At 37.8% G+C, this 27696-nt stretch overlaps 1 protein-coding gene across 3 annotated transcripts in view; it reads left to right on the plus strand.

Annotated features, from left to right (window-relative positions):
• The first annotated feature begins 3351 nt into the window (after positions 1-3351).
• Positions 3352-27696, plus strand: part of LOC124857998 (RNA-binding Raly-like protein) — a 157698-nt gene continuing 133353 nt past the window's right edge. The window contains exons 1-2 of one of the 3 annotated variants that reach the window (XM_047349665.1): positions 3352-4227; positions 4324-4398. The gene's annotated coding sequence lies outside the window, so the exon portion shown is untranslated. Of the gene's footprint in view, positions 4228-4280; positions 4399-27696 lie in introns of all 3 variants that reach the window. The other 2 variants (XM_047349667.1, XM_047349666.1) reach the window with 2 other exon arrangements.

Below are 27696 nucleotides of genomic sequence, written 5' to 3' on the forward strand. Positions count from 1 at the left end.
CGAGTTCAGCTCTCACCTGTCTGCCCTCGAAGATGTACCCCAGGAAAGGCACTAACTTGAGGTGGAAGCCACACTTCTCTGCCTTCACGTACAGTCTGTTCTCTAAGAGACGTTGGAGAACTAGACAGACGTGTGTATGATGTTCATGTAAAGTCTTAGAAAAAATCTAAATATCATCCAAATAAACAAAAACAAAAATATCCAGGAAGTCACGAAGAACGTCGTTTACTAATGCCTGAAACACAGCAGGCGCATTAGTGAGCCCAAAAGGCAATACAAGATACTCAAAATGGCCGAGTGAAGTGCGGAAGGCAGTTTTCTACTCGTCCCCTTGTCTGATATGAACAAGATGATATGCATTCCGGAGGTCAAGTTTGGTAAAAATGGTAGATCCCTGTACTGGCTCGAAAGCAGATGAAATTAAGGGAAGTGGATATTTATTTTTTATGGTGATGTTATTTAAGCCTCTGAAGTCAATACAAGGTCGGAGTGAACCGTCTTTTTTTGAAACAAAGAAAAATCCTGCTCCTAAGGGTGACGAGGAGGGACGAATGATTCCTGCAGCTAATGACTCGTTTATGTATTTTGGCATGGCCTCCCGCTCAGGCTTGGAGAGATTATATAGCCGACTGGAGGGTAGTGGGGCCCCAGGGAGCAGTTCGATAGCACTGTCGTAGGGTCTATGGGGAGGAAGTGAAAATGCCCGACTCTTGCTGAATACCCCCTTCAAATCTAGGTATTCTTCTGGAACTCCAGCCAGATCAGAGGAGTCTACCCCCTTCTCATTTATAGGCTGGGTACATTGAGGGACTGCAGACTGGAGGCAGGAAGAGAGACAAGGAGAGGACCAGGAGTCAACAGAGAGTGTGATCCAATTAATTTGAGGATTGTGTCTCTGCAGCCAACTGAAACCTAGGACGACGGGGGTAGCCAGGGTGGAAAAGATGTTGAACTCAATTATTTCACGGTGATTTCTAGAAATTATGATCTCCAGTGGAACGGTACGATGGGTTATGAGAGGAAGAGACTGACCCCCCAAAGCTGACACCTTGATAGGAGAGGGGAGAGGGACAGTTTTAATGCCATGAGAAAAAACAAACGCTGAATCCATAATATCTTGTTTACACCCAGAGTCAATGAGAGCAGAGATATTAACAGTCCTTTCGTTTATCATGACGGTGGCAGGGATTGTAGGACGGGATTTCTCACCTGACTGATTTTGGTCCGCCGGGGCTCCCAGATCTTTTGGCCGAACGGGACAGTTGGCAATAAAGTGTCCCTTACTGCCGCAGTATAAACACTCTTTTTGATCAAATCTTCAGGGGTTAAGCGGATACCTCCCAACTGCGTGGGTTCGGGTCCATTTGACTCTGGTGATCCCCCACTGAGAGGGTTATGAGGAAAAAGGTTAAGATTTTCAGAGCCAGGTAATGGGGGGGAACCCCTTCTGTTCTTGTCTCTACTCCTCTCCCTCAGACGGTTATCCAGTTTAATTGCCAGGCTGATTAAATCATCCAGTGACTCAGGGTCATCTCTTAATATCAATTCATCTTTCAAGGTTTCATTTAGAGAGTGAATAAAAGCCCCTTTAAGAGCGCTAGGATTCCAGAGACAGACTGTTGCCCTTGTTTCAACTTCCAGATTTTCCTGGAAATTTCCGCTTCACCCTATTGATGGTCAAAAGTGAGCTTCAGTTCACTAACAAACTCCTGAAACGAACAACCAAAATGGGGAGATTTATAAAAACGAGACTCAGCCCACTTCAAAGCTTTTCCTCTGAACAAACCTATCATCATAATCATAATAATCACCGGGAAAGGAGTGAGGAGAGGGGTTGAAAACAAGTGTGCACTGTAAGAGGAAACCTCCGCACCTACCTACCTCTCCTGAAAACAACTCAGGAGTAGGTGGAGTGATGTCACGAAAGGTTGGAGGAGAACTTTTATTTTTCAGCTTCAAATTTTTTTTTGTTTGAACAAACTTTATGGCCCCAATTTAGCTCCATATATTTTCATTTACGCTTTTGCTAGTGTTAGACCTGCTGCACAGCTAGCTGCTAAAAGAAGTTAGAATTGCCAACATTTAATACTCTACTGAACCATTGTTTAAAAGTAAGTTCACTATATGAGTTTTTATATTGCTTTGAGGAGAGAAAATCATAAACAATGGCTTAATTGGAATCTTTGCTTGTTACTATTGCTTGCATCTGATATCACACACAGGTACAAGCAATATTAAATTTAATATTTAACATGTAATAAATTTCATTGAATTAACAACACTGTTGACAGCCGCTGAGTGGGTTGACAAATAATCACCTTACATTTGAATTGTTCTTTTTGGTTTTATTACACTGAAACCAAAAATGTCACTTTTAAACCGCCATGCTTTGCTGATAATACGTTTATTTATACCTCCAATAAAAAGAAAACCCAGCCCCAAGTTGCAAGTTCTGGATAATGGTGAGTCATCACCAGGATTAAAAATGCCAATGAGCCATTATTTTAGAAATTCAAAGACTAATTCCATTAAATTGAGTTTATTTATCCAGAACCAATTCACAACAAACATACAGTATCTTATTTTTACAGAACAATATATGATTAATCCGCTTGTATAGATCGATTGAAATCCAGGTGCAAACATTTTAATTGCATCATAATACAATGTAATCAAATTCAGCTTATTGTCATTTTGTAAAGGCCTTTCTTTCTAAGGAAGCCCTGACAATTGCATTGAGTCCCTGACTTTGTAAGCAATTCCTCCCCATGAGCAAGCAATCAAAACGGTTCCATTCTGATCATTGCTTCGAAGAAAAAAACTGATTCTCTTCCATAATCTTGTTTAAGGAAGGCATTCCCACAGCAACATCCTGCCACCACCACTTGAGTGGATATATTTTTAATAATTTTCGTTGTTAAAGATAAGGCTAATATTAAATACCTGCTACAATGTATGTTTGGTTTAATTGTTTTTTTCCCCATTGCACCACATTCTGTTCTAGGACAAATATATGTTTTTTTTTTCTCAATTTCGAATCTGTGCTGGCTGATGTCTAAAGTGGTTTTTAACCTGCATCAGAGCTTCAACATAAGGGACAGAGCTTTGTGCTGCTGCTTCTCTGTTTTTTCTTAACTGTAAATGCATTGATCAGACAGACACGACTGATTCTTCTTTCCTCATGCATGCCTTATGTACAAGCTCACGACGTCCGTAAATGAATTAAAAAAAAAATCCGCATGACTTGATCGTCCCTAGCTGACACAATGAGAGAGCTGTGCATCTTCAAAATGCAGCAGAGAAATATAAAACCAGCTCAGTTGCAACTGTGGCATGATAAGGAGCGCATCTTTCTATCTTTTCCTTTTTTTTTTTTCCCTACTTTTTTAGTGAGCCAAGCCGTTATAGGAGAGCATTCGGCATCATCAGCTGTTCGTGGCTGGACTCTCATTGCTGGAAGTCGGAGCTGAAGGAGTCACATGACAGAACTGGAGGCAGAGAGCTAGAGAGAGGAAAAAGGCACAGCATTCCTCCTCGCACCGCCATACTGTAGCCTCTTTTGAGCCATTTCACATTTTTATTGCAACATTTTACTCCCGCTCGGTGAGTACACTTCCAATGGCTATTTTTTCTGTTTTTCTAAACAAATTTTTTTTTGGTCTTCTAAATTCACCCCCTTCTTTTTCCTTTTTCTTTTTTTTGGTTGTTTTTCCTCCTTTCGCTGGTGTTTAAATTGCTCATTTGACGTGCTGGTTTTAAGCGTTTTTTTCCCCCTCTTCAATCAATCCATCCTGCCTTCAAGTTTTGAGCATGCAGTGATTCAGATCGAGAGGGTAAAAAAAAAGAAAACGGGTGCGTTTATCGGTCTCTGAGAAAGCCTCACACTTTGCTTGCAGTTTTGCAGAGACCGAGCAGGTTTTATCAGTACAGAGATTTTTTCCTGCGCATTTACTGGTGGGTTTTGGGATATTTTTTATTATTTTTATTTTTAATTTTTTTTGTTGTTGTTTTCTGTCGACTTTTGCTGTTGCTGTGACTTTCGGTTTGCATTTTGGCAGTGTGGTTTGTGATTTTGATCAATCTCGCCGGTGAAACCCCTCGCTTTTACTTTGTTGCTCTTTTCTTTATATTTTACTAAAGAAACAAGGGAATCATTTTTAAAGTCCCCCCACCCCCCTGCCCCTCTGACATTTTAACCTGACCATTTTCTTGCAGCTGAGCTCACAGGTTTGTGCTTTTTGTTTGATCTCTTTTTTCCATTTCCTGTTGTACTCTTGCAGATGGCAGTGTCAAGTATTTTTGGATGTAATTTTTTTTTACTAGATTCTTCGGAGAGTTCAATGCGCTTTTCTTGTTTTCTATTCCAACGAGGATGAACAGACATTTTCCCTCTTGCAGGTACATTAAAAATGTTTGTAATAAAGAATGAGGTAACATACTTATGCACCTGTGGCTGATGTGTTATTTTGTACAGCTGATGAAAATTATTGATTAGAGTAAAAAATCTTCATTAATATTACCTGGAGTTTACCTGCTGAGATCATATTCAAGTGTTATTCCGTTTGATTTCAACAGATGTACAGTGGGTTACAAAAGTATTCACCCCCTTTTAACTTTTCCATATTTTGTCACTATGTTATAGTGTGCTTAGGTTTTCTCAAAGTTTAATGTATTTTACTGGGATTTGATGCGACAGATCAATTTAAAGTAGTGACTGACATGAAGCAGGACTTGTAAGGAATGATGCATGTTATTTTTATTTAACCCCCTTTACTCTGTACCTCTAAATGACATCTATTGCAATCAATGGCCTTCAGAAGTCACCTAATATGGAAACAGAGTCAAAAGGTTGTCGTTTGTCAAAACAAGTATGTTTCAACCAGCTATGGACGTCTAGTGAATGAATTTTTTGCAAAAGAAACTTCAAACTGGTTTCTTATAGCTTTCTTTTACATCAACTCTGATCATTTTCCCTGTCCTAGATTAGGAACAGTATCCCCGCAGGTTGATGCTGCCACTTCCATTTCTCACCTTAAGAATATTGGGTTAAGGGTGATGTGCCGTGCTTCATTTACTCACATAGAATTTCTAATGTGGGTCATAAAGATATGCTTTGTCTCATCTCACCAGAGCACCTTTCTCTGCATGTTTACTTATTCTGTCTCCTGCATGGTTTGAGACACAATTTTACATAAATTCTAATAAAGTGCATTGAAATTTGTGTTTGCAACTTGATAAAATGTGAAACAGTTTAGGGGGTAAAAATACTTTTGAAGGGTACTGTAAGTAGCTGCTTTCAGAATTGTTGGGAATGATGCACCTTTAATGAGCTTTTGAAGGAATAAAAGCTGTATCTATATATTTATTGGGAGGGGGCAGAAATAATTCCTCTTCAAACACGTTGAAGCATAAGTAGCAGGGGCAAGTACCTCTCTGGTCTTAAGTCCATGCCTTATTGCTGGACAAACTGAAATCGGCTTTCCCAGGCCTGCAGATGCATATAATACTTCCTGGATTTCTCAAATCTGATTTCGCAGGAAATTAATAGAACCACAGACAGGACTAAAAGAGAGGCTTAGAGGAAATAAATCCCTCAACAGGAAGGTTTGACTTCAGATTATCGGTGTGCCACAAAAAATGCAAAAAAAGAAACAGACATTGTATAGTTGTAGTGAAGGAGGGATTTGCTGGGTGTGTAACCGAGCCAACATGAGACTATGTCACTTCATAAGTTTATTTATGTTTCCCTTATATTCAGCTTTAAATGCCATGAAACATCACCAATTAACTTTCCGTATGTATCCAGCTTGACAGAACAGAACAAAGGTTTCATCCCCATAATATGGACCCATAAAACAAACGAGAGCGGACCATTAAGTCCTTGTATAGACCGTTAACTCGGGGAGTCATTAAACAGCTCGCCGCAATAGACCAGAAACAGGCTTTTCTTTTTTAACCCGATGGAATCGAATATTGATAAATACAGAATGCAGAACTCTGTGGGTAAATTTACATTTTTAATAAGGCCGGCTAATTAGAGCAATTAAATGAAACATTGTATCAAGAGCTGAAAGGCTGTTAGTGTGTATTGATTCTGCTGCTGTCTGTTAAATCTTTGCGGGTCATAAAGCAGGTGTAGATAAAAAGATGGGGTTGGTTTTAATGCCTTTTAATTTGCGAGGTGATTTTAGAAGCAGTGTATATTATCAGTCAGGGCTCACTGGTGCTTGGACTGACCAAATGATTAAAACCCTCAGGACATGTAAAAAAAAAAAAAGTTACCATAGTAACTCATCAGTTGTTGTGGAACACAGTTGCAGTTTAAGGCTGAAGTTTACATTCACTTTTATATGACACGTTTTAATATGAGTTTTCTTAATCCACACATAATCAAATTCATACAGGCTCTAAAGCATGCATACACCCAGACAAATGTTTTGTTAAATATCAAGTTGCAGTTTGACCACACTATTTGTGGCCATCAACGGGCCTCTAGCAGAGTTATGGCTGGATATTTGACCACTTCTCATCAGAAAAGATATAGCTCATGTAATATAGCTAGTTTCCTTCCATGGAACAACTTAGTCTGCAAAAGTACAATATCATTGAGGGCAGGGTCATTTGGGAAGCTTGATGTTAGCCTGATTGCCTGATTTATTCATTCCAAAACCAGTGCTGATGTGTCCGTGGGATCATTGTTGCACTGAAAGACCCATCTTTTAACCAGTTGAACTTAAAGCTGTTAAGTAGAAATTAAACAATCTGAAGGTTCTCCTCCTCCTCCGTTATTGTGAAATGCACAAGTATTACTAAGAGTGAAACAGGCCCCCAGTATGATGCTCCCACCACCATGGTTAACAGCTGTTATAGTGTGCTCAGGTTTACAAGCCTCATATTGCTAATACAGTTTGAATTAGATGAGTGTTACTGTGGCACAATTAAATGTTCAGAGGGCAGAATTATCCCTAACACACATGAAAACTGGTTTTATAATGGACAAATCAGGCTAATATTAAGCTTGTTTATTGGCCCTGTTGAAAAACAAAGTTGTGTTGGGACCTTTTTTGATCGCTATGCATAGTTTGAGTTTGCTGAGGTGAAGCAAGTTTATTTGTGTAGCACCATTCATACACAATGTAATCCACAGTGTTTTATGGGAAAATAAAAGAACAGAGATAAAGAGAATCACACTGAAAACAGTTAGTAGCAAAAGTTTTGACTTCACATAAAAAGGAAGAATTTATAAAATTGCAAATTTGGGATCATTTAATCAAATATTTATTGGGGTCCTTGTGTACACATTTCAGCCCGTATGCATACGTTTGACCCTGTTTCATAATACATTCCCTATTCTTGATTTTAAAGTTTAATGTCTTTGTTATATCATCACATGATCTCTAAACAGAGTCCTTTAAATGCATAATTCCGTTCCTTCACCCAAATCAGTCCATCTCTCAGCTTTTAAATCCCTGAGCCACTGCATCAAAACAAACTGATGTGTCCTCACACTCCGAGCTGAGAGGCGCTTCGGTCTCGCTGCCACGATCCGAGCTCCTGCTAAGCATTATGATAGCTTCCATTACATCCTGCAGTGTTGGTGTCTCTCGCCTCCGGGCAAGTTCGCTGTTATCTGGGCCAAGCCAGAACTGCACAGGAGACTCAGAGAGAGAGAGAGAGGGTGTGCCTATACCTCTGCTGACATAAATAAAATATCACAAAGGACTTCACTGTATGCACCAAGCATGTGATCAGCTCTCTCAGGTATGAATGTGACTACATGGCTGCTTGTCGGTGTGAATAGAGATTGAGTTTTAAGGTAACACACTTGAATAAGTGAAAACATTGTAATAAACCAGTATTTACAATGGGATAACAACATCTACACACAGAGTGGCCAATTTAACTTTAAACCTCCTAAACTTCTCTTAGTAGCTAGTAGCTATTGTAAAATCATCTGTGATTGGAGTAACATTACATTTATTATGCAATGTTTAACTCACCTAAAAGGTTTTCCGTAGGATTAAGGTTTGAGAAAATCATGGAAGAATGTTCATTTTGTTTCTGGTTAAAACTCTGTAGAACAAAATGATCATGATCAGTTATTCAGACAGAAGCCACAAGAGTTTTATTTGTGAATGCCCTGGTATTTCAAAGATTTCATCATGCTGGGCACTCTTATCAAGGTTCTCCGGGCCCTTTGGAAGAGAACCAGGTCCATATCATCACAGATCCTCCACCACTTTAAACAGTCTCATCTCTCTCGTCTCTGGTGTATGCAGGTGTGTCTGTGTTAATGTGGGATGTTACTATAAATGCAGGTGTGTATATCCAAAGGGCATTAAAATTGGAGTTGTAGCTAACTAATTTACTCATATTTTAGGAAAGATTTTTTAAGTCAAAATGATTACTGGTAAAATCGGGAGATACATGAAAGAAACCAACTTGGCATCTTTAACTTCAAATCTTACAGAGCGATTTCTAATTTTCTACTATTGTTGTCAAAAATTTGAAAAGAAACATCATTTAAATCACATCTTTATTTTTTGGTTTATGTTACAATGCAATCAGTACGTCATAATATGTTAGCTTCATATATTACAGAATTGTTTGCCAAGACCAATTAGCAATTCTTGTTGCCATAAGAAAAAGCTGTGGTCATTAACAGTTTCGTAAATGTTTAAAAGGTTTTTTTTATTTTGATGACGATTGTGATTCAACATATGGTGCAGATTCCATTTTATCAGATTTAACATTTGCAGAATCGCTACAAAGTTGATCAAAAGTCTACAAACGTTTTGCATCTTGTATAAAAGGTTGTGTGTGATATTTTCTGTGTTTAAACAAATTTCCTTCTGACAACGTTTTTACTTTAAATCAGCAAGTTGCAATGTTTGTTTTGTTAGAGACTATTATTAATTAAAACTAAATACAGATTAATTTTAACAACCCCAAACAAATCTAAACACGTGAAGGCCGATTTTTACCCTAAAGGAAAATACAGAAACACAAATAATAGGGTTAAAAACATTCAATTACTATTCATTTTAAAAATCACTTTGTAAAAACTAAGACTCACAGAAGCATATAAATGTTTATCACAGCAGATGGATACTCTTGTCTTGGTGTAATTAAACTATATTACCAATAAAGAGGATTTCGAAATGTAAAACTACCAAATTAAACCCAAAATGATTTTCTGTTTTACACCCTGTAGTCTGGGCCATTCAACTTTACTACGGTGGAGATTATTGTCTATGATTTAAAAATGCATATTTTTCAACATAGCCTGGGTTGACTTCTGTTTTCAATCTATGTCAAAATCAGGAAAAAAAAAATCTTTCAAACCAGTTCCTGTAGTTTAAACTCCTTTTAGTGGGAAGGCAGAGACCGTGGGGGTTTTCCTTGGGCCAAATCTAACCAAGAGTAACACTCGTCTTCCTTCTCCTGCTGCTGTTAGCTGTCAGTCAGCTGGATGTCATCCCTGAACAAGCAGGAACCTCCTGAACTTTTACCCCTTTTTAAAAAAAGGACAGTTTGGTGTTTTTTTAGGGGTGAAAAATGGACAGTCATGGCTTGGCTAAGAAGGCACAGCACTCATCACTTTTTTATGCTGTTTTCAACCAAACCTCATCAACAAGCTACATCAGCATTGTATATAATTGCCAACAAAAAGTTGAGAAAAACATTTTATCAATAAAAAGCATATGCCTCCTGTAGGACTGCCTTTTGCTAAAATTTTAGCTGAAAGTTTTTTAGGAAATATCTCTTTGCCCATTATTCCTTTTTCGCAAAATATCTCAAATTGGCTCAAATTGGATGGAGAATGTCTGTGAACATTACTGTTCTAGTCTTACCTCAATTAGACTTAGGTCTGAACTTTGACTGGGCCATTCTAACACATAAATGCTTTTATCTGAACCATTCCATTGCAGCTCTGGCTGTTTATGTCGAGTAGTTGCTTTCAACCACCAAACGTAACAATGGACATCATTACCAAATGCTCCTATTTTACCTTCATTAGACTACAAGACATACCACCAAAAAATCATAAGTCTTTGCCCCTTAGATCATTTGCAACCTGCAATCCGGCTTTTATGTTGATTTTTGTATAATTTTCCTCCTCACTGAGTGGCCTTTCAGACTATTTCATTACAGGACTCATTTCACTGTGAGTAATGACACTATCTTATCAGTTTCAGCCAGTCTCTTCACAAAGACTTTTTTTCCGGGTTTGATTTTCACTTTTTGCACCAAAACACGTTCATCTCTATGACACAGAACTCTTGTGCCTAATTGTTTGAACAGATGGCACCTTGATGACCCAATGATGACTCAGACTTGTGGCTTTCCGCTGTAAGGTTAAAGACTGAATTTTGCAACCTTCATCAAAAGATATAATACCCTGCTGGTCTATAATACTGCATTAGGTTCCTTTGTTTTTTTTATATAAATTAGGCATTTATGAGCTACATTATTAAACTATGTTTCAGGTGACACTTTAAAACACCTGATCCAGTTGAAATAGGTGTTGAGCACCTAACTGCCCTTTTTTGAGTTAATTTGATAAGTGAGTGGATGTCACAGCTCATAGTGTGGGTAATTAAACCCCTATTGAAAAAACTGGATTACAGTGATAGTCTTCCTGTCATCTTCCTGTCTTTCACTGCAGCTGTTCAAGGTACAGGGGCAACTGTTTGCTGACTTTCTGGGACATGTTTGTAATTTTAGGATAACATAAAATGTAATTTTGATTATGTTTGTAATGAATGCAGAGTTTATCATGCGGAGACAGGTTTGCTGTAAAAAAAAAAAAGATTTATTTCCCTAAATACTGTCATCTTTTGCCTTTTGATTTTCACAGAAAACAAGACAAATGCTGTAGATGTGGTGTGTGTTTGTGTTTGTATAAAATGCTTAGCTTAGAACAACAGAACAGCTTTTGAAGGCCTAATTAGGCAAGAGTTAAATCTGGTTTCCCCAATGGAGAGCAAACTAATTCATAAAGCTCTTTACAAGGCAAGCACGGTCTATTCATATCCTGTGATATCCTCTATAATCCAATTCAATCCATACTTAGTCAAATTCTTTTACGTCCAGTCAAATTCACTGCAGTTATAATACAAAACAGTAAAATGAAATGGACTATAATATGGCAATTAGCTGAACAAATAGGAAATTCAAAAAAGAAGCCAACAGATTTAATTAAACCTTGACTGTGCTGTAATACTTCATCTTGAGCAAGAAGAGCAGTTTTTAGCCAGTGAAATTTCAGGCAAAACCTTGTTTGTTATGAGGTGGCATCTGCTTTAATTGGCTGGCAGTTCCTAGGACAGGAAGGAGACAGGAAACAACAAAACACAACACAAAAGCACTGAGCCAGGAAAACTAGCCATGGGGTAGGAAAATAGAGACCATATTAAGTTATAGACAAATACAGCTCTCTCAGTGACTCTGTTAAGGAAAGACTATGCTAAACACAGAGGCACTGGACCTGGATTACTTAATCCAGGAAAGAGACACTGTTAAACAGAGAAACCCAGTGCCAGTTGTACCTTTCACAAAAACATACATCAAAAAGGGTACACAATGATAAAAGCATGAATGCCTCAGTCCTGTAAAAGGAGAGAGACAAACACAGAGGTACAGGAGTACCTTGTGTAGCAGAGAAAAACAAAGTGCATAAGCAAAATTGCAGACCTCAGTACCTCATATGAATGACTTCATCAAGGAAAGAGACAGAGCTAAACACAAAAGCAGCGAGGTACTTTCTATGTGAAAGAAAAAATTTAAACAGACCATACAAAGTTGGTGGCAACAAAAGCTCTGTTAATGATTCTGTCTTGAAAAGACAGGCAAATACAGGAGAACTGGACCAGATGTACTTTAAAGGATAGAAAAACAAAGGGTATACACTGTGTGTACACCCTTCGTGTACACATAGTTAAGGGCAACAATGACTCAGTCAATGACTTGACCTGAAAAGAGACAAACACAGAAGCTCTGAGCCAGGTGTACGTTCTATGAGAAAGAAAAACAGAGAGAGAGAGAGGACATAACGTTAAGGACAACAATACTTGCAAATAATGTTTAAAGTGACGAAAAGTGACAAGTTTGTCCTTCTGCAGCCTAAGCATATAACTATAAGGATAGCTCAGGATAACCTATGAGATTCCAGCTAGAAACATTATCAAAAGGAAAGTTTTAGGCTTATGTTTAAAATGTGTAACACAAAACTGTGAGTTTGTCCATAAAAGAGGAGCTTGATAAGTTAAAAATCTCATGTCATTCTACTTTTAGAACCTGTAGGAACCACTAGCAAACCTGCAGCCTGAGGACAAAGTACTTTGTTAGGAAAACATGGGCTAAGACATTACAGAAGTCATTAAGAGCTTTATTCGTAAGAAAGGAAATGTAAAATTCTGTTTGTGATTTAATTGAGCAAATGGAAAGGTAAAAGAGGAGGTAGACTAATGTTTATTCTGTTCAAAGAAACGTAACCTCAGGAAGAAGCTTTATATATCACTTAATCATGTTTTGTTAGATGTGCTTAAGAAGAAAGTTGAATTTATTCTGTTGTCCTCAGTATTATTGACCAACCTCATGACTTGTTCTCCACATCTGTGTTGAGGGCTGAGTTAACACATCCCAGATGAATTTTTAATCAAATTACAGGCAGCAGCAGCATCGCAAGGGATCCAAACATGAAAATTAGTTTTTAGATTACGTATAGATTTGGCACCGCTGTCCCTGATACATATTGTTTCCCAATGACTTGGTAGGTACTACAACAAACTCTCGCCCCAACTCCTTGTAATTAAACTGCAGTGTTAGAGAATGATGATCTGCCTGCGTATAAATCTTGCTCCATCAGTCTTCTTGGCATATTAATGTGCGTTGCTCACATCCGTCTGCCAAATATGATCATTAAAGTTTAACCCGCAGGCAGGCGGGTGACCTTGCAAAAGTTGATTCCCTCCTGTGTTTTTTGTATGCTTGTCTTTTCTGAAAATAATGTTAAGTCTTGGCTTATATACAAATGAAATTATAGAAATGTGACAGAAGTCAGCTTTGTACAGTAACATTTACACGTGCTGTACAGTAACTTACCATGCAAGAGCAGCAGAAAGAAACAAAGAAGTACATGAAATTTATGAATCTATTGACCTTCAATTGAATTTTGTATTGTTTCTAACTTTTTTGAATTTACATTTTATTCATATAATTTTATTTATTTTCAATTTTAATGAGCAATCAGCTCGATCATCAACACTATTTTTCTATACTGTAAACACTTGTTAGTAGGTATTGAACTGAAAATATGAAAAAGAAAAGCAAATCAAAACCTTTTTTTAATCTGTATAAAATACAGCACACACTACAATAGTTGGCTCTCCTGGAAATGATGTCCAAAACACCTTAAAATTATGCATTAATTTAATCTCACAAAGAAGAACTTTTAGCTTAAGGGTATTTAATTAGTGTAAAAAATGTTTCATGTTATGAAATAGATTATTATATGATGTTTTCCACAATTAATACTTTGTGCAACATGTTTTGGCAGATAGGACTTGGTGTTCTCCCATAACACTATACATCATTTCTTTATGAGATGACCAAGGAAGACAGTTCATGTTAACTAATTTGATGTCCAGATGTCCTGCAGTGCTGTTCTGTTTTTAGTTTTTTTATCAGAGACCACCATATTTTTATTTAAAATGACCTGGTGTTTCAAAAAATTTGTGATGCATAGACTTTAATAAAATAAAAAGACAGACAGCTTTGCAGAGATTCCACCATACTTAACGGTGGGTATGAAGTGTTTTACATCCAACCCAGATGGATTGTTTATTTTAGAAAAACTTGACCTTAGTCTAATCTGACCAGAGTACACAGTTCAAGTTAGTTATTGTTGCATTTAGGAAACTTTAGGTCTAAAACCTATTTTTGCTGGCATAACTTATAACATATAGATAGAATCTGATGATTGTTATAGAGACTTGGTAAACCCAAGATGTAATATTTTTTCTTTTGGTTTGCCTCTATGTTTTAGTGGGGGTTGTTAGTTATTTATATTAGATGCAGAGGTGATGTCATCTGGGTTTAAGAGAGCAGTTGCTATAAAAACAGGATTTTTAATAGTATTTTAAAACAAAAACAGAATAATGGCGGAGTCCACATTTTTAAACTGGCTTTAGCATCTCATAGTGGTAATTAGCAGATTAGCATGGCTAAAAACCAGTTTCTGTTTGTTTCCTGGGGAATGTATATCCTATCTTACTCATGAGATTTCTAAAAGACTGCTAACATTTCTCTGCAACAACTTTTACATCGAGCAGCATTGTTATTAGTACATTCTGCTTGTGCTTAATTATGGTGTGTTCACTAAATGGAAAAAAAAAATGTTGGGTTTCTGACCAGCTGGTCACCTGTCAGTGCCAGTGGTCACCAGCCAGAATATAGTTATGGCGGTAGAGAGAAAGTGAAGATTAACCTTAAAGGAGTCCCTCATTTTGAAGGCTTGTTCATTTTTGGCATTACCACTACATGGTAGCAAAATGGATCCCAGCACCTGAACCTGGATAAATAAACTGAAATTCTAGATTAAAAAAATCTAATTTCACTGTGAAATTATGTCAATGCATTAAATGACACATTTTTAAGGGGATTTCTTTACTGGAGGGCCAAAATGTGTGCAGTGGGCTGCTTTTAAATCACTAGAACCTAAAGATGCATAAAGTATGAAAGAGTAAACTGATAGAGAGAGCAACAAACTGAAAGACTCCAAAAATCCAGATCCAGAAAGAATTAATATTAAAATATTATTATATGTCAGGGTGTAAAGGCTAATAACTGTTTAGATGAAAAGAGAGAAAGGCAAATCATCTCTAATTATTTTATTGCTGTCATGGAAAAGCAAATAATATACTAGTAATTTAAAGATGACCAGAGCATGAATGTAATAAGTGTAGGAACAACATCTAATTGGTAGGATCATTTTTGCCTCCAAGTGTAGAAGCAATTGGGTGTTGCTCATGGCAATTATTTTAGCTGACTGCTGGAGTTTTCAAAGACTGTTAGAGGACTGGCTTCACTGTGGAGGCACAACATAAGTCAACAGCTTCATACCTGCTTTCCCGGCACATATGGTCTGTCTAAAAGGCTGTGTGATGTTATTAGCTGAAAAAAGGAGGCAGATGAGTGGCACGAACCCCTCCAGATGCTGCAGAGAGCCACTGAAGCAGATAATGTCCTGCCTGGATTACCGCAGGGATTGTGGTTACAGTTAGAGTCCTCTCCCTCTGGGTCCAGTCCAGCCAGTTCTGCAGGGATCAGCTGTTCTCGCCATCCTGCTGCTGGCCTCAGCTGTCCCTCACCTGCTCCTGACCGGCTGCAGATGTATCTGCATACTGACACACTTCCAAATTATTGACAGTCGTGTCTGCCAGGTTTATTTATGGCTTGGACTGTGGGCCGCATCAGTTTGTCCTCTGTCCCAGCTTCATCTCTGAAAGTTGCAGTGTTGCAAAAGACACCCGAAATGAGATGCAGCATGATGACAAAGTGATTCAAAGAGACAAAACCCTAAACTGTGTTCTTTTACATTTCTCATGTCCAATTTTTATACTTTTCCAGAGTCCTTGGGGCTTTGTAAGAGAATTCCTAAAAGTATACATACCAAGAAATGTCAACTAATGATGGATGGATGGATGGATGGATGGATGGATGGATGGATGGATGGATCAATCGATGCAATGTTTAGACAATGGGTAAGAGAATAGAGTCTGGAAATACATTTTTTCAATATTTTCATTTTTCACACTTATGTGTGGATAAGAACAAGGAAAAGCTACCTAACAGGAACAAACCCAAAGCAGCAGTAGACTAACTATACACCTATTTGGGGGCACAAAATGACCACAGAGAGATGCAAAATATCTGTTAAGAAATGAAATGCTTGCAAAGGGACCAAAATCAGCCCAACAATTACAACATAATGGCTTTAATAAAATACTAACCAGCTTTAAGGAACACAAAAATACACAAGAGACAAAACAACAACACAGAATCACAAAATGGCCACAAAGAGACTGAAAATAACTGTAGAGAGATACAAAATAAAGAAATCCAAACTGGCTGTGTGGTTCCACAAAACAACTGCAAACAAATTTAAGAAAAACCCAAAGTAATACAAATACTTGAAAGTAAACTCAAAGAAGGATTAAACATCATCAAGAGACAAGATCATTTTGAAGAAAATGAAATAAAATAAAAGAACAATTAAAAGATGCAAAACAAACCTATGCTGGGGCAGTATGGAGGTTCAGCTCGGCTGCTTTGCTTTGTCTGGACATGGTGCTCGCTTGTTGCTTCAGTGAAGAAACCGCTTTGGACTTAAATTTCAATTAGTCTTTCAGCATTTGTGGGAGTGCATCAGACACTGAGCTAAACCTTACACACAGACTGCAAATTGAACGGGGCGTGATGGTAATTCTGTTGCAGTGCTTTTAAAAGGATGTGCTCCAGTGACTCAGGTGTATTTACATTAAACACTTCCCCCAGAGCTTAGTTCAGCACAAGAAATTAAAGTGAAGCTGTTCAGGTGGTAATGTATACAGGAGCAGTTGAAAGCCAGCTTTGGTTTTTAATCAATATCAAGATGATCAGTTACAATACAGGTATGTCCTTAAGTTGGCTGAAATCTTATAATTCCTAAAGGATTTAGCTTTTTTATTATAATGTTTAGGATCCAGACTTTGGGTTTCAACCTGTCATCTCCAGACATTTTGCTTTTCTGCCCAATTCAACTAACCAGCACAATTTTCTGAGTCAGACAAAATGAAATCATAACTATAAAAAATTACAAATTGGTGTGATCTTCAAAACTGTTGTTGCATTTTGTTTATGTAAAAGACATCTGGAGCTGTGTTGTATATTAGGCAAAACAACTGACCATAAAGGATAACCATTCTATTGGACAAATTAATTAGAGGCTTTGTTATTAATTGATCATCATTAATCACATTTTTTTCATATAGCAATATTTGTTGTAGTTTGTAACATTAGATCTTTAATTTCTCCATTTGTAATTGTAATCTCTCTTCCTTAGAGGGGAAATAAATCATTAAAAGTAACTATTTTTTGCCTTTTCCAGCAACTAATTTATAGACTATTTCACTTTATTGCCAACGATATCTCTGTTGTTGGCCATGTTTTGCAACTTATATAAAATGACCAAAATAAATAATTTCAGCACGTTTATTATATTTAATGTGACCTAAAACCTGTACAATTTAACGAAAAACAAACTTTTTTAGGAGAAAGTAAAAATAAATAAATAAATAATATGGTTGCATAAATGCTCGCCTCCTCTTTTGTCTAAATTTTTTGTCTAAAGACTAAATTTTAAACTGAATCTAAAAAGTGCTTTAACAAAGTAACTGTGTGCACACTTGTGGAACCAGGTTATTTTACCATTTTTTACATTTTACACTTAAAGAAACTCAGATAATTGAGAAATGTGCTCATACATTTATAAGAACTGTGAAATATTTCAGAGCAAATGTGAGGACATTTCCCAAATAGATCTTTCAGGAAGATCCAAACCTAAGGGAGAATACAAACAAGCATTTCCACATCGAGGCATCTTGACTCGAATACTCACAAGGAGCATGACCTCAATTTTCAGCCGCTGCCACTGTAAGAGAAGCACAGGTGCAGGAGAGATGTTCATGCTAGCAAGCTAGCTACTGAGTTTGTGTAACCCTGAGGGCAGAAACATGTTCACCGAGCAAACCTTTTTATGTCTCCCTCTACAAGCGGATCACTCTGGGAAGCAAGGGGACTGTCGGTGGTGGTAGAAATATATTCCACAGCACGTTCAAAGTCAGATTTCTGCTGACAGCAAATCTTTAACAGAATGAAGCATATGGATAAACATGCGGCTTATTGGCAGGAGAGGTTTACACTTATTTAATCCAAGTTTGTTTCGAACTTAGAAAAGTAATCTAGATATGTTTAATTTTCTTGTTTTTAGGGTCAGGGCTACCCCTAATCCTAACCCTAAGCACAAAAGTGAGTTTAGCATATCTCTAATTTACAGATTAAAGTTTGCCATTACAACTTTCTGATCATGAGCCCTCTGATCAATCATACTCAGTTTCCTGAGAAAATCTGCACTTTAAAGAGAAACTGTCTCCCTCTGGGTTATGGTTAGAGCAGAACCTCTGTTGCTTGATTTTTTTTTCCAATCTGCTCTGAAGAAAGAGTCCACTTCAGGAACATTATTAGCTTGTTGAGACCTTGCATAGAGCCACTTTCAGTCAAGCAGTGGTGCTGGTTTTAACATCAGAGGAAATCCAGGAATACATTGTGATACATTTGTTGTGTTGCTGAAAGGCTTTTTTGTTTTCTTTTTCTTTCTTGATTTTGAACTCAAAATAACTTTTGGAAACTTTTGAAGGGAAAATAAGTATAGCTTACAGCTTAGGAAAACACAAAATTCAGTTTCTGAACATTTGAATATTACATGAAAACTCCTGTCATTCCTGAAATTTCTTTGGTATCTCTTCAAATACTTCAAACTTGCTTAGGAATAACGTGACAGAAAAATTCTACAAACACTGGAAACCACGGATACAGATTTTGTCAGGAATCTTGTTAGGTTTTTCAGCCACAGACGTCAGAAGAACTTCTTTCTCAGCCCAGAAGTCATATATAGTCCCTCCAGCTAGTTTCTGGCCTACCCTAAGGGTCTCTTTCTAGTGGGTTGTGCCCAAAACCCTCCAAAAGGGAGCCACCTTAAAAACATCCTGCTCGGATGCTCGAATTACTTGAATTGACTCATTTTGATCCAAAGGGCCAGTGGTTCTACTCTGAGCTCCACTTAGATAATCATATCCTTTCTCTAAGGCTGTGCTTTGCCATTTTACCTGGTGAGCCCATTTTTAGCTGCTCGCATCTGGGAACTTGTCCTTTCTGTCATGATTCATTTCTCTTGATCATAGATGAGGGTTGGGACGTAGATGGTAAATCGAGAGCTTTGCTATTTGGTTCAGCTCTTTCTTCACCACATTATACTGGAGCATCATCCGCATTGCTGCAGACAAGGTGCCAATCTGTCTATCCATCCTACCAACATTTGTGAACAAAATTACTGGATGCATGAACTTCTCCATTTCAGGCAGACAGTGACCCCTGACCTTAGGGAAGCAGTCCAACTTTTTTAAGGTTGTGTTGAAATATTTCTCAAACTATAAGGATTTGTTGTTGTCTTTTCACTTTTTCTGCTGCACTCTGCAGTTCCAGACCTTCTTTATCTGCAACCCTCTCAGCAGGTTGTGCACTTTTTACCATTGTTCAAAATTATGCAGGGTGTGGATCCAGGCTCAAAAGTGTCTTTAAAGCAAAAAAAAAAACAATTATGAGAAAAACTGTCTTCAAGTCTGAAGAAAATACTTGTGCACGTTTTTTACAGTAAAAAAGAAAAGGAAAAAAGAAGTATAAATGTACATATTTTTACATTTTGCTTCTTTAAAGAATTAAAGAACAATATTTGACCTTTAATTTCAAATATTTGCGAAACATTCTTAAGTTTCAACAAAATCACTAAAGTGACATTTTCTGAAGGTGCTAACTGAAGGGAAAATCATTATCTGCCAGTCTGTGACAAGTCAGCAGATGACAGCGAGTATATCTGATAGGAATAGATGTAAAAGTCTGGAGCTGCAGGAGCTTGACAGCTCTGCAATAAAGGTGGAGTCACAGTTCCTGCATGATGCAGAGCAACATCTGCACAGGTTTCCACATGTATCTCTTTCTCTCTGTAAGACACCTGTCAGTGACATCATCAGGGAAAGCATACGTAATTAAGTAATCAAGCAGACGCATTACATATGTAAATGACATTAATTGTAGACATGGATTTGGAATACTCATTCAAATTAGCCACATCGTTTAGGCATGGATCTCCTGCCAGTGTTAAAATCATTGAACTAATTAGGTCAGTCGGTGCGGGTTGAAACAATCTGAAAAGCAATTTCAGTGCCAATTAATTGTAAACCAAGAGAATGGAAGCAATACAGGATCCATGTGCATGAAGGGACAGGAAGGACACAAAAAGATGCACACAAAAAAAGGACAACAATTGCTGGAAATCATAAACCAGAACTGCTTTAGTATTTTTCAAGAGCTACTGACTCAGAATGAGTCTTCACAGAACTGACAGTTATCAGTCTGGGTGGAAATAAACAAGTTCCTAACCAGCTGGGGAAAAAAATGTGCCATCTTTGTTCAAAAGCAACTGATGTGGTTCATTCACAGTTTAAAAAAGTCAGAGCATCAGTTAAGACCCAATAACAATTTTAGTTCTAAACACAAATTAATTGAAAATGGGAGTTATAAATTCAGAGTTAAGGTGAAGCTGTATTATTCGGTCATCGGTGCAATAACTGAGGTGCAGTTGTATTGATAATGTCACACTGGATATTTTACATCTGTTCTTTAGCATATCAGTTGATCAAATTGTTTAGGCTATTGTGTCAAAAGCATAGTGAGGCACTGTAGAAGCATTATCTTCATATTGCATCTTTTCTTCCCAGGACACTAATTTGAAAGGTGGATACTTAGTTTGACGGGGTATAATAAACAGCAGGTCCTGGGTTCGATTCCTGGGGCGCTTACTGCATGAAGTTTGCATGTTCTCCCTGTGAATGCGTGAGTTCTCTCCGGGTATGCCGGCTTCCTCCTACAGTCCAAAAACATGACTGGTAAATTGGTCTCTCTCAATTGCCCTTGGGTGTGAATGGGTGTGTGCATGGTTGTTTGTCCTGTGTGTCTCTGCCATAGACGTCTGGAGACAGGCACCAGCTTCCCCTTTACCCTGTACAGAAAAAGCAGGTATAGAAGATTTTTCCAGTTTTGCTGCCATGTATACAGAGATCCTACACTTTTTCATAAATTTCCAAACTTCCATAAAAATCACAGACGTTTAAGTATAAATATGAAATGGTCAGTTTTTCTACAGCTCTAAATATGTAATCTTCAAAAACTGGATGGATGGATGGATGGATGGATGGATGGTTGGATGGTTGGATGTTTACATAGTTTGCATATTTGCTGCAGGTTGCTACTTATTGCAGTAATGTGTGTTACTTTAAGCTTTAAAGAGTAGATATAAGTTGTCTCTTATTCATGAGCAAGTATTTGCTATGATTTAAATGATTAATTCATTAATGTATTGCGTCATTTATAAATTACTTTGTTTTGCTTCATTTTGTTTTATAAGTTGATTGTAAACCTTTGATACAAAGGTAAGAGGTAAAACTAGAATATTTTTTTGTTTGTTTATTTTGCCAAATACACACAAAAAAACTAAGCTCTTGCATTAAGATTACAGGTTCATTTCATATCACCTAATATTGAAGCCAAATTGGCCCAAATTCAAATCAGTCATTTTCATCAATCGATTTTGAGTTGAGTTTATTTTATAGCGCCAGTTCACAACAAATGTTGTGTTAATTCATTTATGAAGACAAACAGGTCCAATTCATCTCCAGTTATACAGAAAGTCGATGAAAATAATCAAGGGCTTCATTAGTTGCTTCAGGTGTGTATGAAAAACATTACTGACAAATTTCATGACTGTTGATGGCAATGTTTCAAAGCATATAAGAAATATAGCGTAGTCAACAGAATTTTTCCAGGACGTTCAGAGATCATTGCCTTGCATAAACCTGCATAAAATGGCAAGGCTCTGAATGCTCCAAGAGATACAGTTCGAAACATAGTTTACAAGTTTGACGGTAAAAGAAGAAGTCATCGATAGCTTCCACCAGAGTTTTGAGGTCGGGTCAAAATCCCAGAAGGCCTATGATGAATATCATCATATATTAAGCAGTTCACCTTGGGAACTATAAATGAACGGTAACACTAACCTAACTACTAACAGCCAGACCCACCAGCGCAAACCCTCGCTCTCCCTGAGCCGAACCTTGTCGCCGCAGTCTTTTGCTCAACATTGTCCCTGCTGAACCCACTTTCTCTGGGAATGAGCTGATCCTCTCCCACTTCGACCAGCTCTACTGCCGCTTCAATATTTGACATTTCCTCCATTTTCTCAACGTCACCGTCTCTTTCACTTCTTGTCGCAGACTCAATGGGGTGGAGTCACGTGACTACAGACTGTACACATAGCATAGCGTCTTAAAGGGATATGAGCATAGCCGACAAAAACTACTTTTCATTTTTTTAAATACCAAAATTACCGACACGGGCAAAATGATGTCGGTTATTGTCGTAAATTTCGGTGTCTGTAAATTTTTGATTTATTGCCCAGCCCTACTTTGATCTCAGTGGTCTCAGGTTTTTATTTCCTATATAAATGGAAATTAAAAATATTATGTATCTTTCAAATTTAAATTTACACACAAGTGACTATAAAGAGAAGATGATGTGAGATCAGTCCAAGTATGTATGGTGTTGTTCTGGAACTCTGACTGTCAAGTGTGTATCAGAGAAACAGCCTGGGGGAACAAACTGTCTCTGTGGCAGCTGGTTTTATGTTTATTCGCAGGGTACGTGGGGTCTGCAGAGATTTAGCTGCCCTTCTCCTGACCCTAGACCTCTATAAGTCCTGGATGGAGGGAAGGTTGGCTGTAATGATTCTCTCTGCAGATCTGATTGTTTGTTGCAGTCTGGACCTGTCTTGTCTTGTGGGTGAGCCAAACCACACTTAGATGGATGAAGACAGGACAGACTGAATTATGAATTGACAAAACGATGGGTGGATGGATAAACTGATGTCAGATAGTACAATAAAATGATGCGAATTGGAATACAGTATGGAAATACAAAAACAATTTCTAGACTTGGAAAACACTTAAATTGTATGTTTCTAAACTGTTCCTTACTGTTTAGGAGCTCTATTTACATTTGGCCTGCTGTGTTTGTGGTGCAAAATCACATTCAAATTATATAGCAAGGACAACTACCACCTTGGCTCAAAAAGGTGCATGTTTCCCCTTCCCTTCGGAGCCAAATAGGTCCGCTTGCACTGTCATCTGATCCGTGCTATTTGCTTTGTGAATAAGACACTGACATGGTGCAACACAATATCTGCATATGAAATCCGGTGCAGCACATTCTTAGTGATTAAATGGCTTTCTTCATTTATTAGTTACAGATGGAGCAAAAATCCTTAAAAAAACCCATAATTTTTATGATTATGGGACATATCTGCCCCTTGTTGCAGCAGTCTCAATGGGGTGTTACCATGGAAACATGGGTCTGACATCAGCATTAGCCTGTGGGTATGTGGATAAACACTTGAAATATGTCAGTCTTTATTTTTCTGACTGCATAGTGTAAGGATGGCCTTACTGGTCAGGAAGCAAGGGCTGGATTTATTAAATCAAGCAATAACAGTTTACGTTCCATTGGCCAGAAAAATACTGTTCCAAACTACAAAGAAACAGCTGCAGAAACAATGTGATGTGTCCTTGAAAATACTCCTACTCTTCTTTTGTCTTTTATTTCTTCACCTTTCTCTTCAAGTTATCCTGATTCTCACTTCCTTCCTTCCTTTCCTTCCTGAGGCCCTTTTTCACATCTCCAGTCTTTGCGTTCTCACCCAAAAAGACAGCTGCTTTGTCTGTTCATTCTGTAATTACATTCCTCTGCCAGATCTTTTGCAGGCTTATTATTTAGCTGCCTGCCACACTCCCTTTATCTGATGCCAACACACTTTGTTCAGGTTAGTTCTTATTCAGGAGCTCGGGATAGAAAAGACTAATATCATTGTTCAGACATTAAAATCAAGGGGGGAAAAGTAAAAAGTGATTGACCTACTTGATTTGGGTTTATATAGACACAAATATTTGTGATCAAGGTAACTGTTGTAAAGAGAAAAAAGGCACATGGAAAATCCTGCCATTATTTCATGAAAATGAAGAAAAGTAAAAAGCGTAAAGTTGAATTGCAGAGAACTGGGAACCATTGCCTCTCGCCTTTATTTCTTGGCTTTCGCTTTCGTACTCTTTAAGTCAGAGCATCACCAGCTGTTATGGCAGATGGGCAAAGCGGCATTCAATTCAGCATCTATCCATTTCAATGCAAGCCCACAAGAAGCTACCCCTCCCGCTGCCTATCTTACTCCCCCTCTGTCTTCAACACCATCTAAGTTGATTTCCTCTGCACTTGTGAGGATGCGGTGTTGCTGCCTTTTTGATTTTTTTCAACATCAAAAGCAAAACACTGCAACTGTGGCTGGTCATTATGGTTTCAAAGACACAAATGTGATATGTGCACATCAGTAAAAAAGGATTTATTTTTGTTTTTAATGTTTAAACAATACAATTATTTCATATGTTATAACATGCTTCACTTTTGTTTTAAAGTAAAGCTGCACCAATAAACCAGTGAGTGATCGAAAGCGATTCCAGTGATCAACTGTGATCTGTAATCAGCAGGTCAAATACTGAAAAATCCTTTTATTCTTTCCTTTGGTTTCCAGTGAAATACTTTGGATTGGCTCATGTATGGTGCTATATAAATAAACTTTCCTTGCTTCACTTTCATTCATTAAATAAATGAAAACTAGAAACTCCAAACATTAATGTAAAGACATCAACCACCAGCACAAATTTTTTAAGCATTTGTTTAGTTTTTCAAAAATCAGACGTTTAGGGACATTTTCTTCAAACTCAAGTAAGGAGAGATTATTATAGCACCATCCATACACAAGGCAACCAGAAGTGCTTTCCTTTAAATCAAAGAAAATACATTAAAATAACACACATTTAAGCTGAAAAAGAGAAGCTCGATATGCCAAACACTTAAAACATAGAATAAAAAGAAACAAACGTTAAAGTGCAAACATAATCTAACACATTTTAATCACTCATGAGTGATTGGACAAACAGTTTAGCCTAAATGGTGATACTCTACAATTCCTTTTATTTCCTGGTAGATTTGAAGAACCTGCAGCATACTTTGGGTCACAATTGTTTACAATCAGATCGACAGGCCAGACCTAAAGGAAAATCTGTACCTGCCATGAAATGCATGGTCTGTACTCACAGTAATAAAAAGTATGTTAGCCCTAAAATTTGATGGTAATATAGGGTATGTGTCATTTGCATACTGTCAGTGAAAACAATCTGCATAAGTATACCTGTACATTTTTTTATATTAATGGATACTTTCTTTAAATGCACAAAACTCCAGCAGAACATTTAGTAGCAAGACGTTTGTTAAGCTTTAGTAGATTATTGTCACATATGTTGGGGGTTATGATTATTGATTGATTAATCTTGATCAATAATTATAATTACAAATCATAATTTGACAAAATCAATTTCTTAACCGAAATCCTCATTTATGAATCGAGACCAGAAATGTTTCTGGTGTTGTAATTGCGGCTCAACGCCTTTGACAATTACAACCGTTAAATACTCCGTAATAATTAATAACTATTGCCGGAGATGTCACTGTTTAATCGACCGTTTCTGCCGAAACGTGTGGAACTTTAACCTTATCTTGACTGACGAATCACTTTTTGCACACAATGAACACAAAACGCTCTCTCTTTATCTATGTGAATATTTATTCATCTTCACCTACTCAACATGCAAAATTCTACATAACAAGGGTAACACATCTAACTAAGCAAAAATAAAGAAAACAGCAGTGGGTGTTGAATCAACCAGCATTTATGGCACAATTGAGAATATGACGAAAAGGTGTGGTGGTGAGTGGAGAGTGGGGGGGGGGGGGGGGGTGCCACTCCAACTGTACTCAGGGAAAACTGTACTCATGTTCTGCTCATAAAACGTCCCCCAACTCTTGAGCACACAAAGAGTTATAAAGCTTTTGGCGGCAAGCTAGCAAGCAGTGAGGTTGAAGACAAAAGGGAAATGGAGAATTTTACCATGAGGTTATTTTAGCAATCCAGTCTTACAACACACCTGCGTTGACTCCCAGATAGTAAAACACAAACAGAGCTAGGAACGCGGCGGCTCCAGATATCAAAATAACACATCAAAGTTTCAATAAGCAAGGTTACATGCACATATCGTTCAGAACACATGAGATCCTAACTAGCGATTCTGATCGCTCTACACCACTGACCCTGCCCAGGCCTTCTAATAAAGAAATAAAAGATTAAATAAAAGATGGGTTTTACTTGGTGAAGCTCCTTCTGGGGCAGCGAGTGAGAGGGAAAAAGGGGGGGGGGGGGGGGGGGGGGGGGGGGGTGGGGGGGGGGGGGGGGTTGAAGCGTTGTGCGCGTCCACAGTTACACTCCAAGAGAGCGGTCAGTCCCGTCCTTTGGTCTTCTTGACGAAAAGGAAAAAATAGGATCTGACCATCAGCAGTCGACTAGGGATAAAACACAATGGCGGTTCGTTTCCTCGAACTCCGTGTTTTTGGGTTACGTGTTAAACTCACGTCTTCGATCGGCAAAGTGAAATTTCTGGCCTTCCTAGTCCAGAAACCTCAGTTATGAATTGTTCGTTGGCCAACGAGAGAGAGAAATAAATGAAGACTCCACGTGGGATCTCTTCTTCTCCAGAGGATGCTCCAGTTGCGTGGTAACCGTGTCAAGATTTCCAGCTGAAAGCGAGTTTTCGAAATGTCCGCCTTCCTATATAGCGTCTTGTGACGTCAGACTTGGGACGCCCCGTCATATCAGTCGTGATGCTTGACGGGATATGGAGGAGCGGACTGTCCTGGATACAAAATGTCCGAAAGCATCAGGAGGCCTGGTGTCTGTGCAAGTAGTCCAATATTCAGCAACAAGTGGTCCAACACATATTTGCTTCAAATCACCATACAGCAAAGGTGACTAATATATCCCCCTAATACATGCTGATGCTTATTCAAGACATACAACATTCATGTCAAAAGCACCTTGCCACCATGAAGAGGTTTGAATCATGCACAATTATCCCTGATTTAGCTAATCTGCATACTAGATACCCACATTTTTACAATGTGCAATCTTTAAATTACCAATTTCTACCTAATAAGGTTTTATATAATTGGAAAACAATCAGACATTAAGGGGTAATGTTGGACAGCATCTTTTTTGCATCTTTTTTTTTAAGTTGTTATTATTACCAAATTATTTTAGGTATTTTGTTGACATGCTGGTTTTCATAATGCACAGGCTTCAGGATTATTTTAATGTTGATAAATAGTTATCTACACTTGCGAGTATGCCTGATTGTGCATATAGAATGCAAAATGTGCTTGTCAGCTTGTTCTGGCTTTAGCTCGCTAAAACTGCCCTTCTGAAAAAGTTTAAATCAAAATAATTTATCATAAGTATTTTATCATTTGTATTAGCATTAATCAGCAACTGAGATAAGATCTTGTTTTGTATAAATTAATTAATTGCCATACAGCGACATGAAAACATATTTGCCGCCTCACAGATTTTTTCTGTTTTTGCTTTTTTTGTCATACTTAAATGTTTCATCACACTGATTTTTGACAAAGATAACCAGTGATGATTTAATATATTCAAAAAAACAAAAAAAAACAAAAACACTGTCCAAGCATTACTGGCTATGTGCTCTTTTTGGGCTTTACTTGTGCATATCATTCAGTGAGTGGAAGAGCAAAAAAAAGGGGTTGGGGTGCTGAGAAGGGGGGATGATTCTCATTAAACCAAGGTGAAAAGTTAAAGCCAGGAGAAAT

This window comes from Girardinichthys multiradiatus, chromosome 21, assembly GCF_021462225.1.
Source record: "Girardinichthys multiradiatus isolate DD_20200921_A chromosome 21, DD_fGirMul_XY1, whole genome shotgun sequence".
Classification (NCBI taxonomy): domain Eukaryota; kingdom Metazoa; phylum Chordata; class Actinopteri; order Cyprinodontiformes; family Goodeidae; genus Girardinichthys; species Girardinichthys multiradiatus.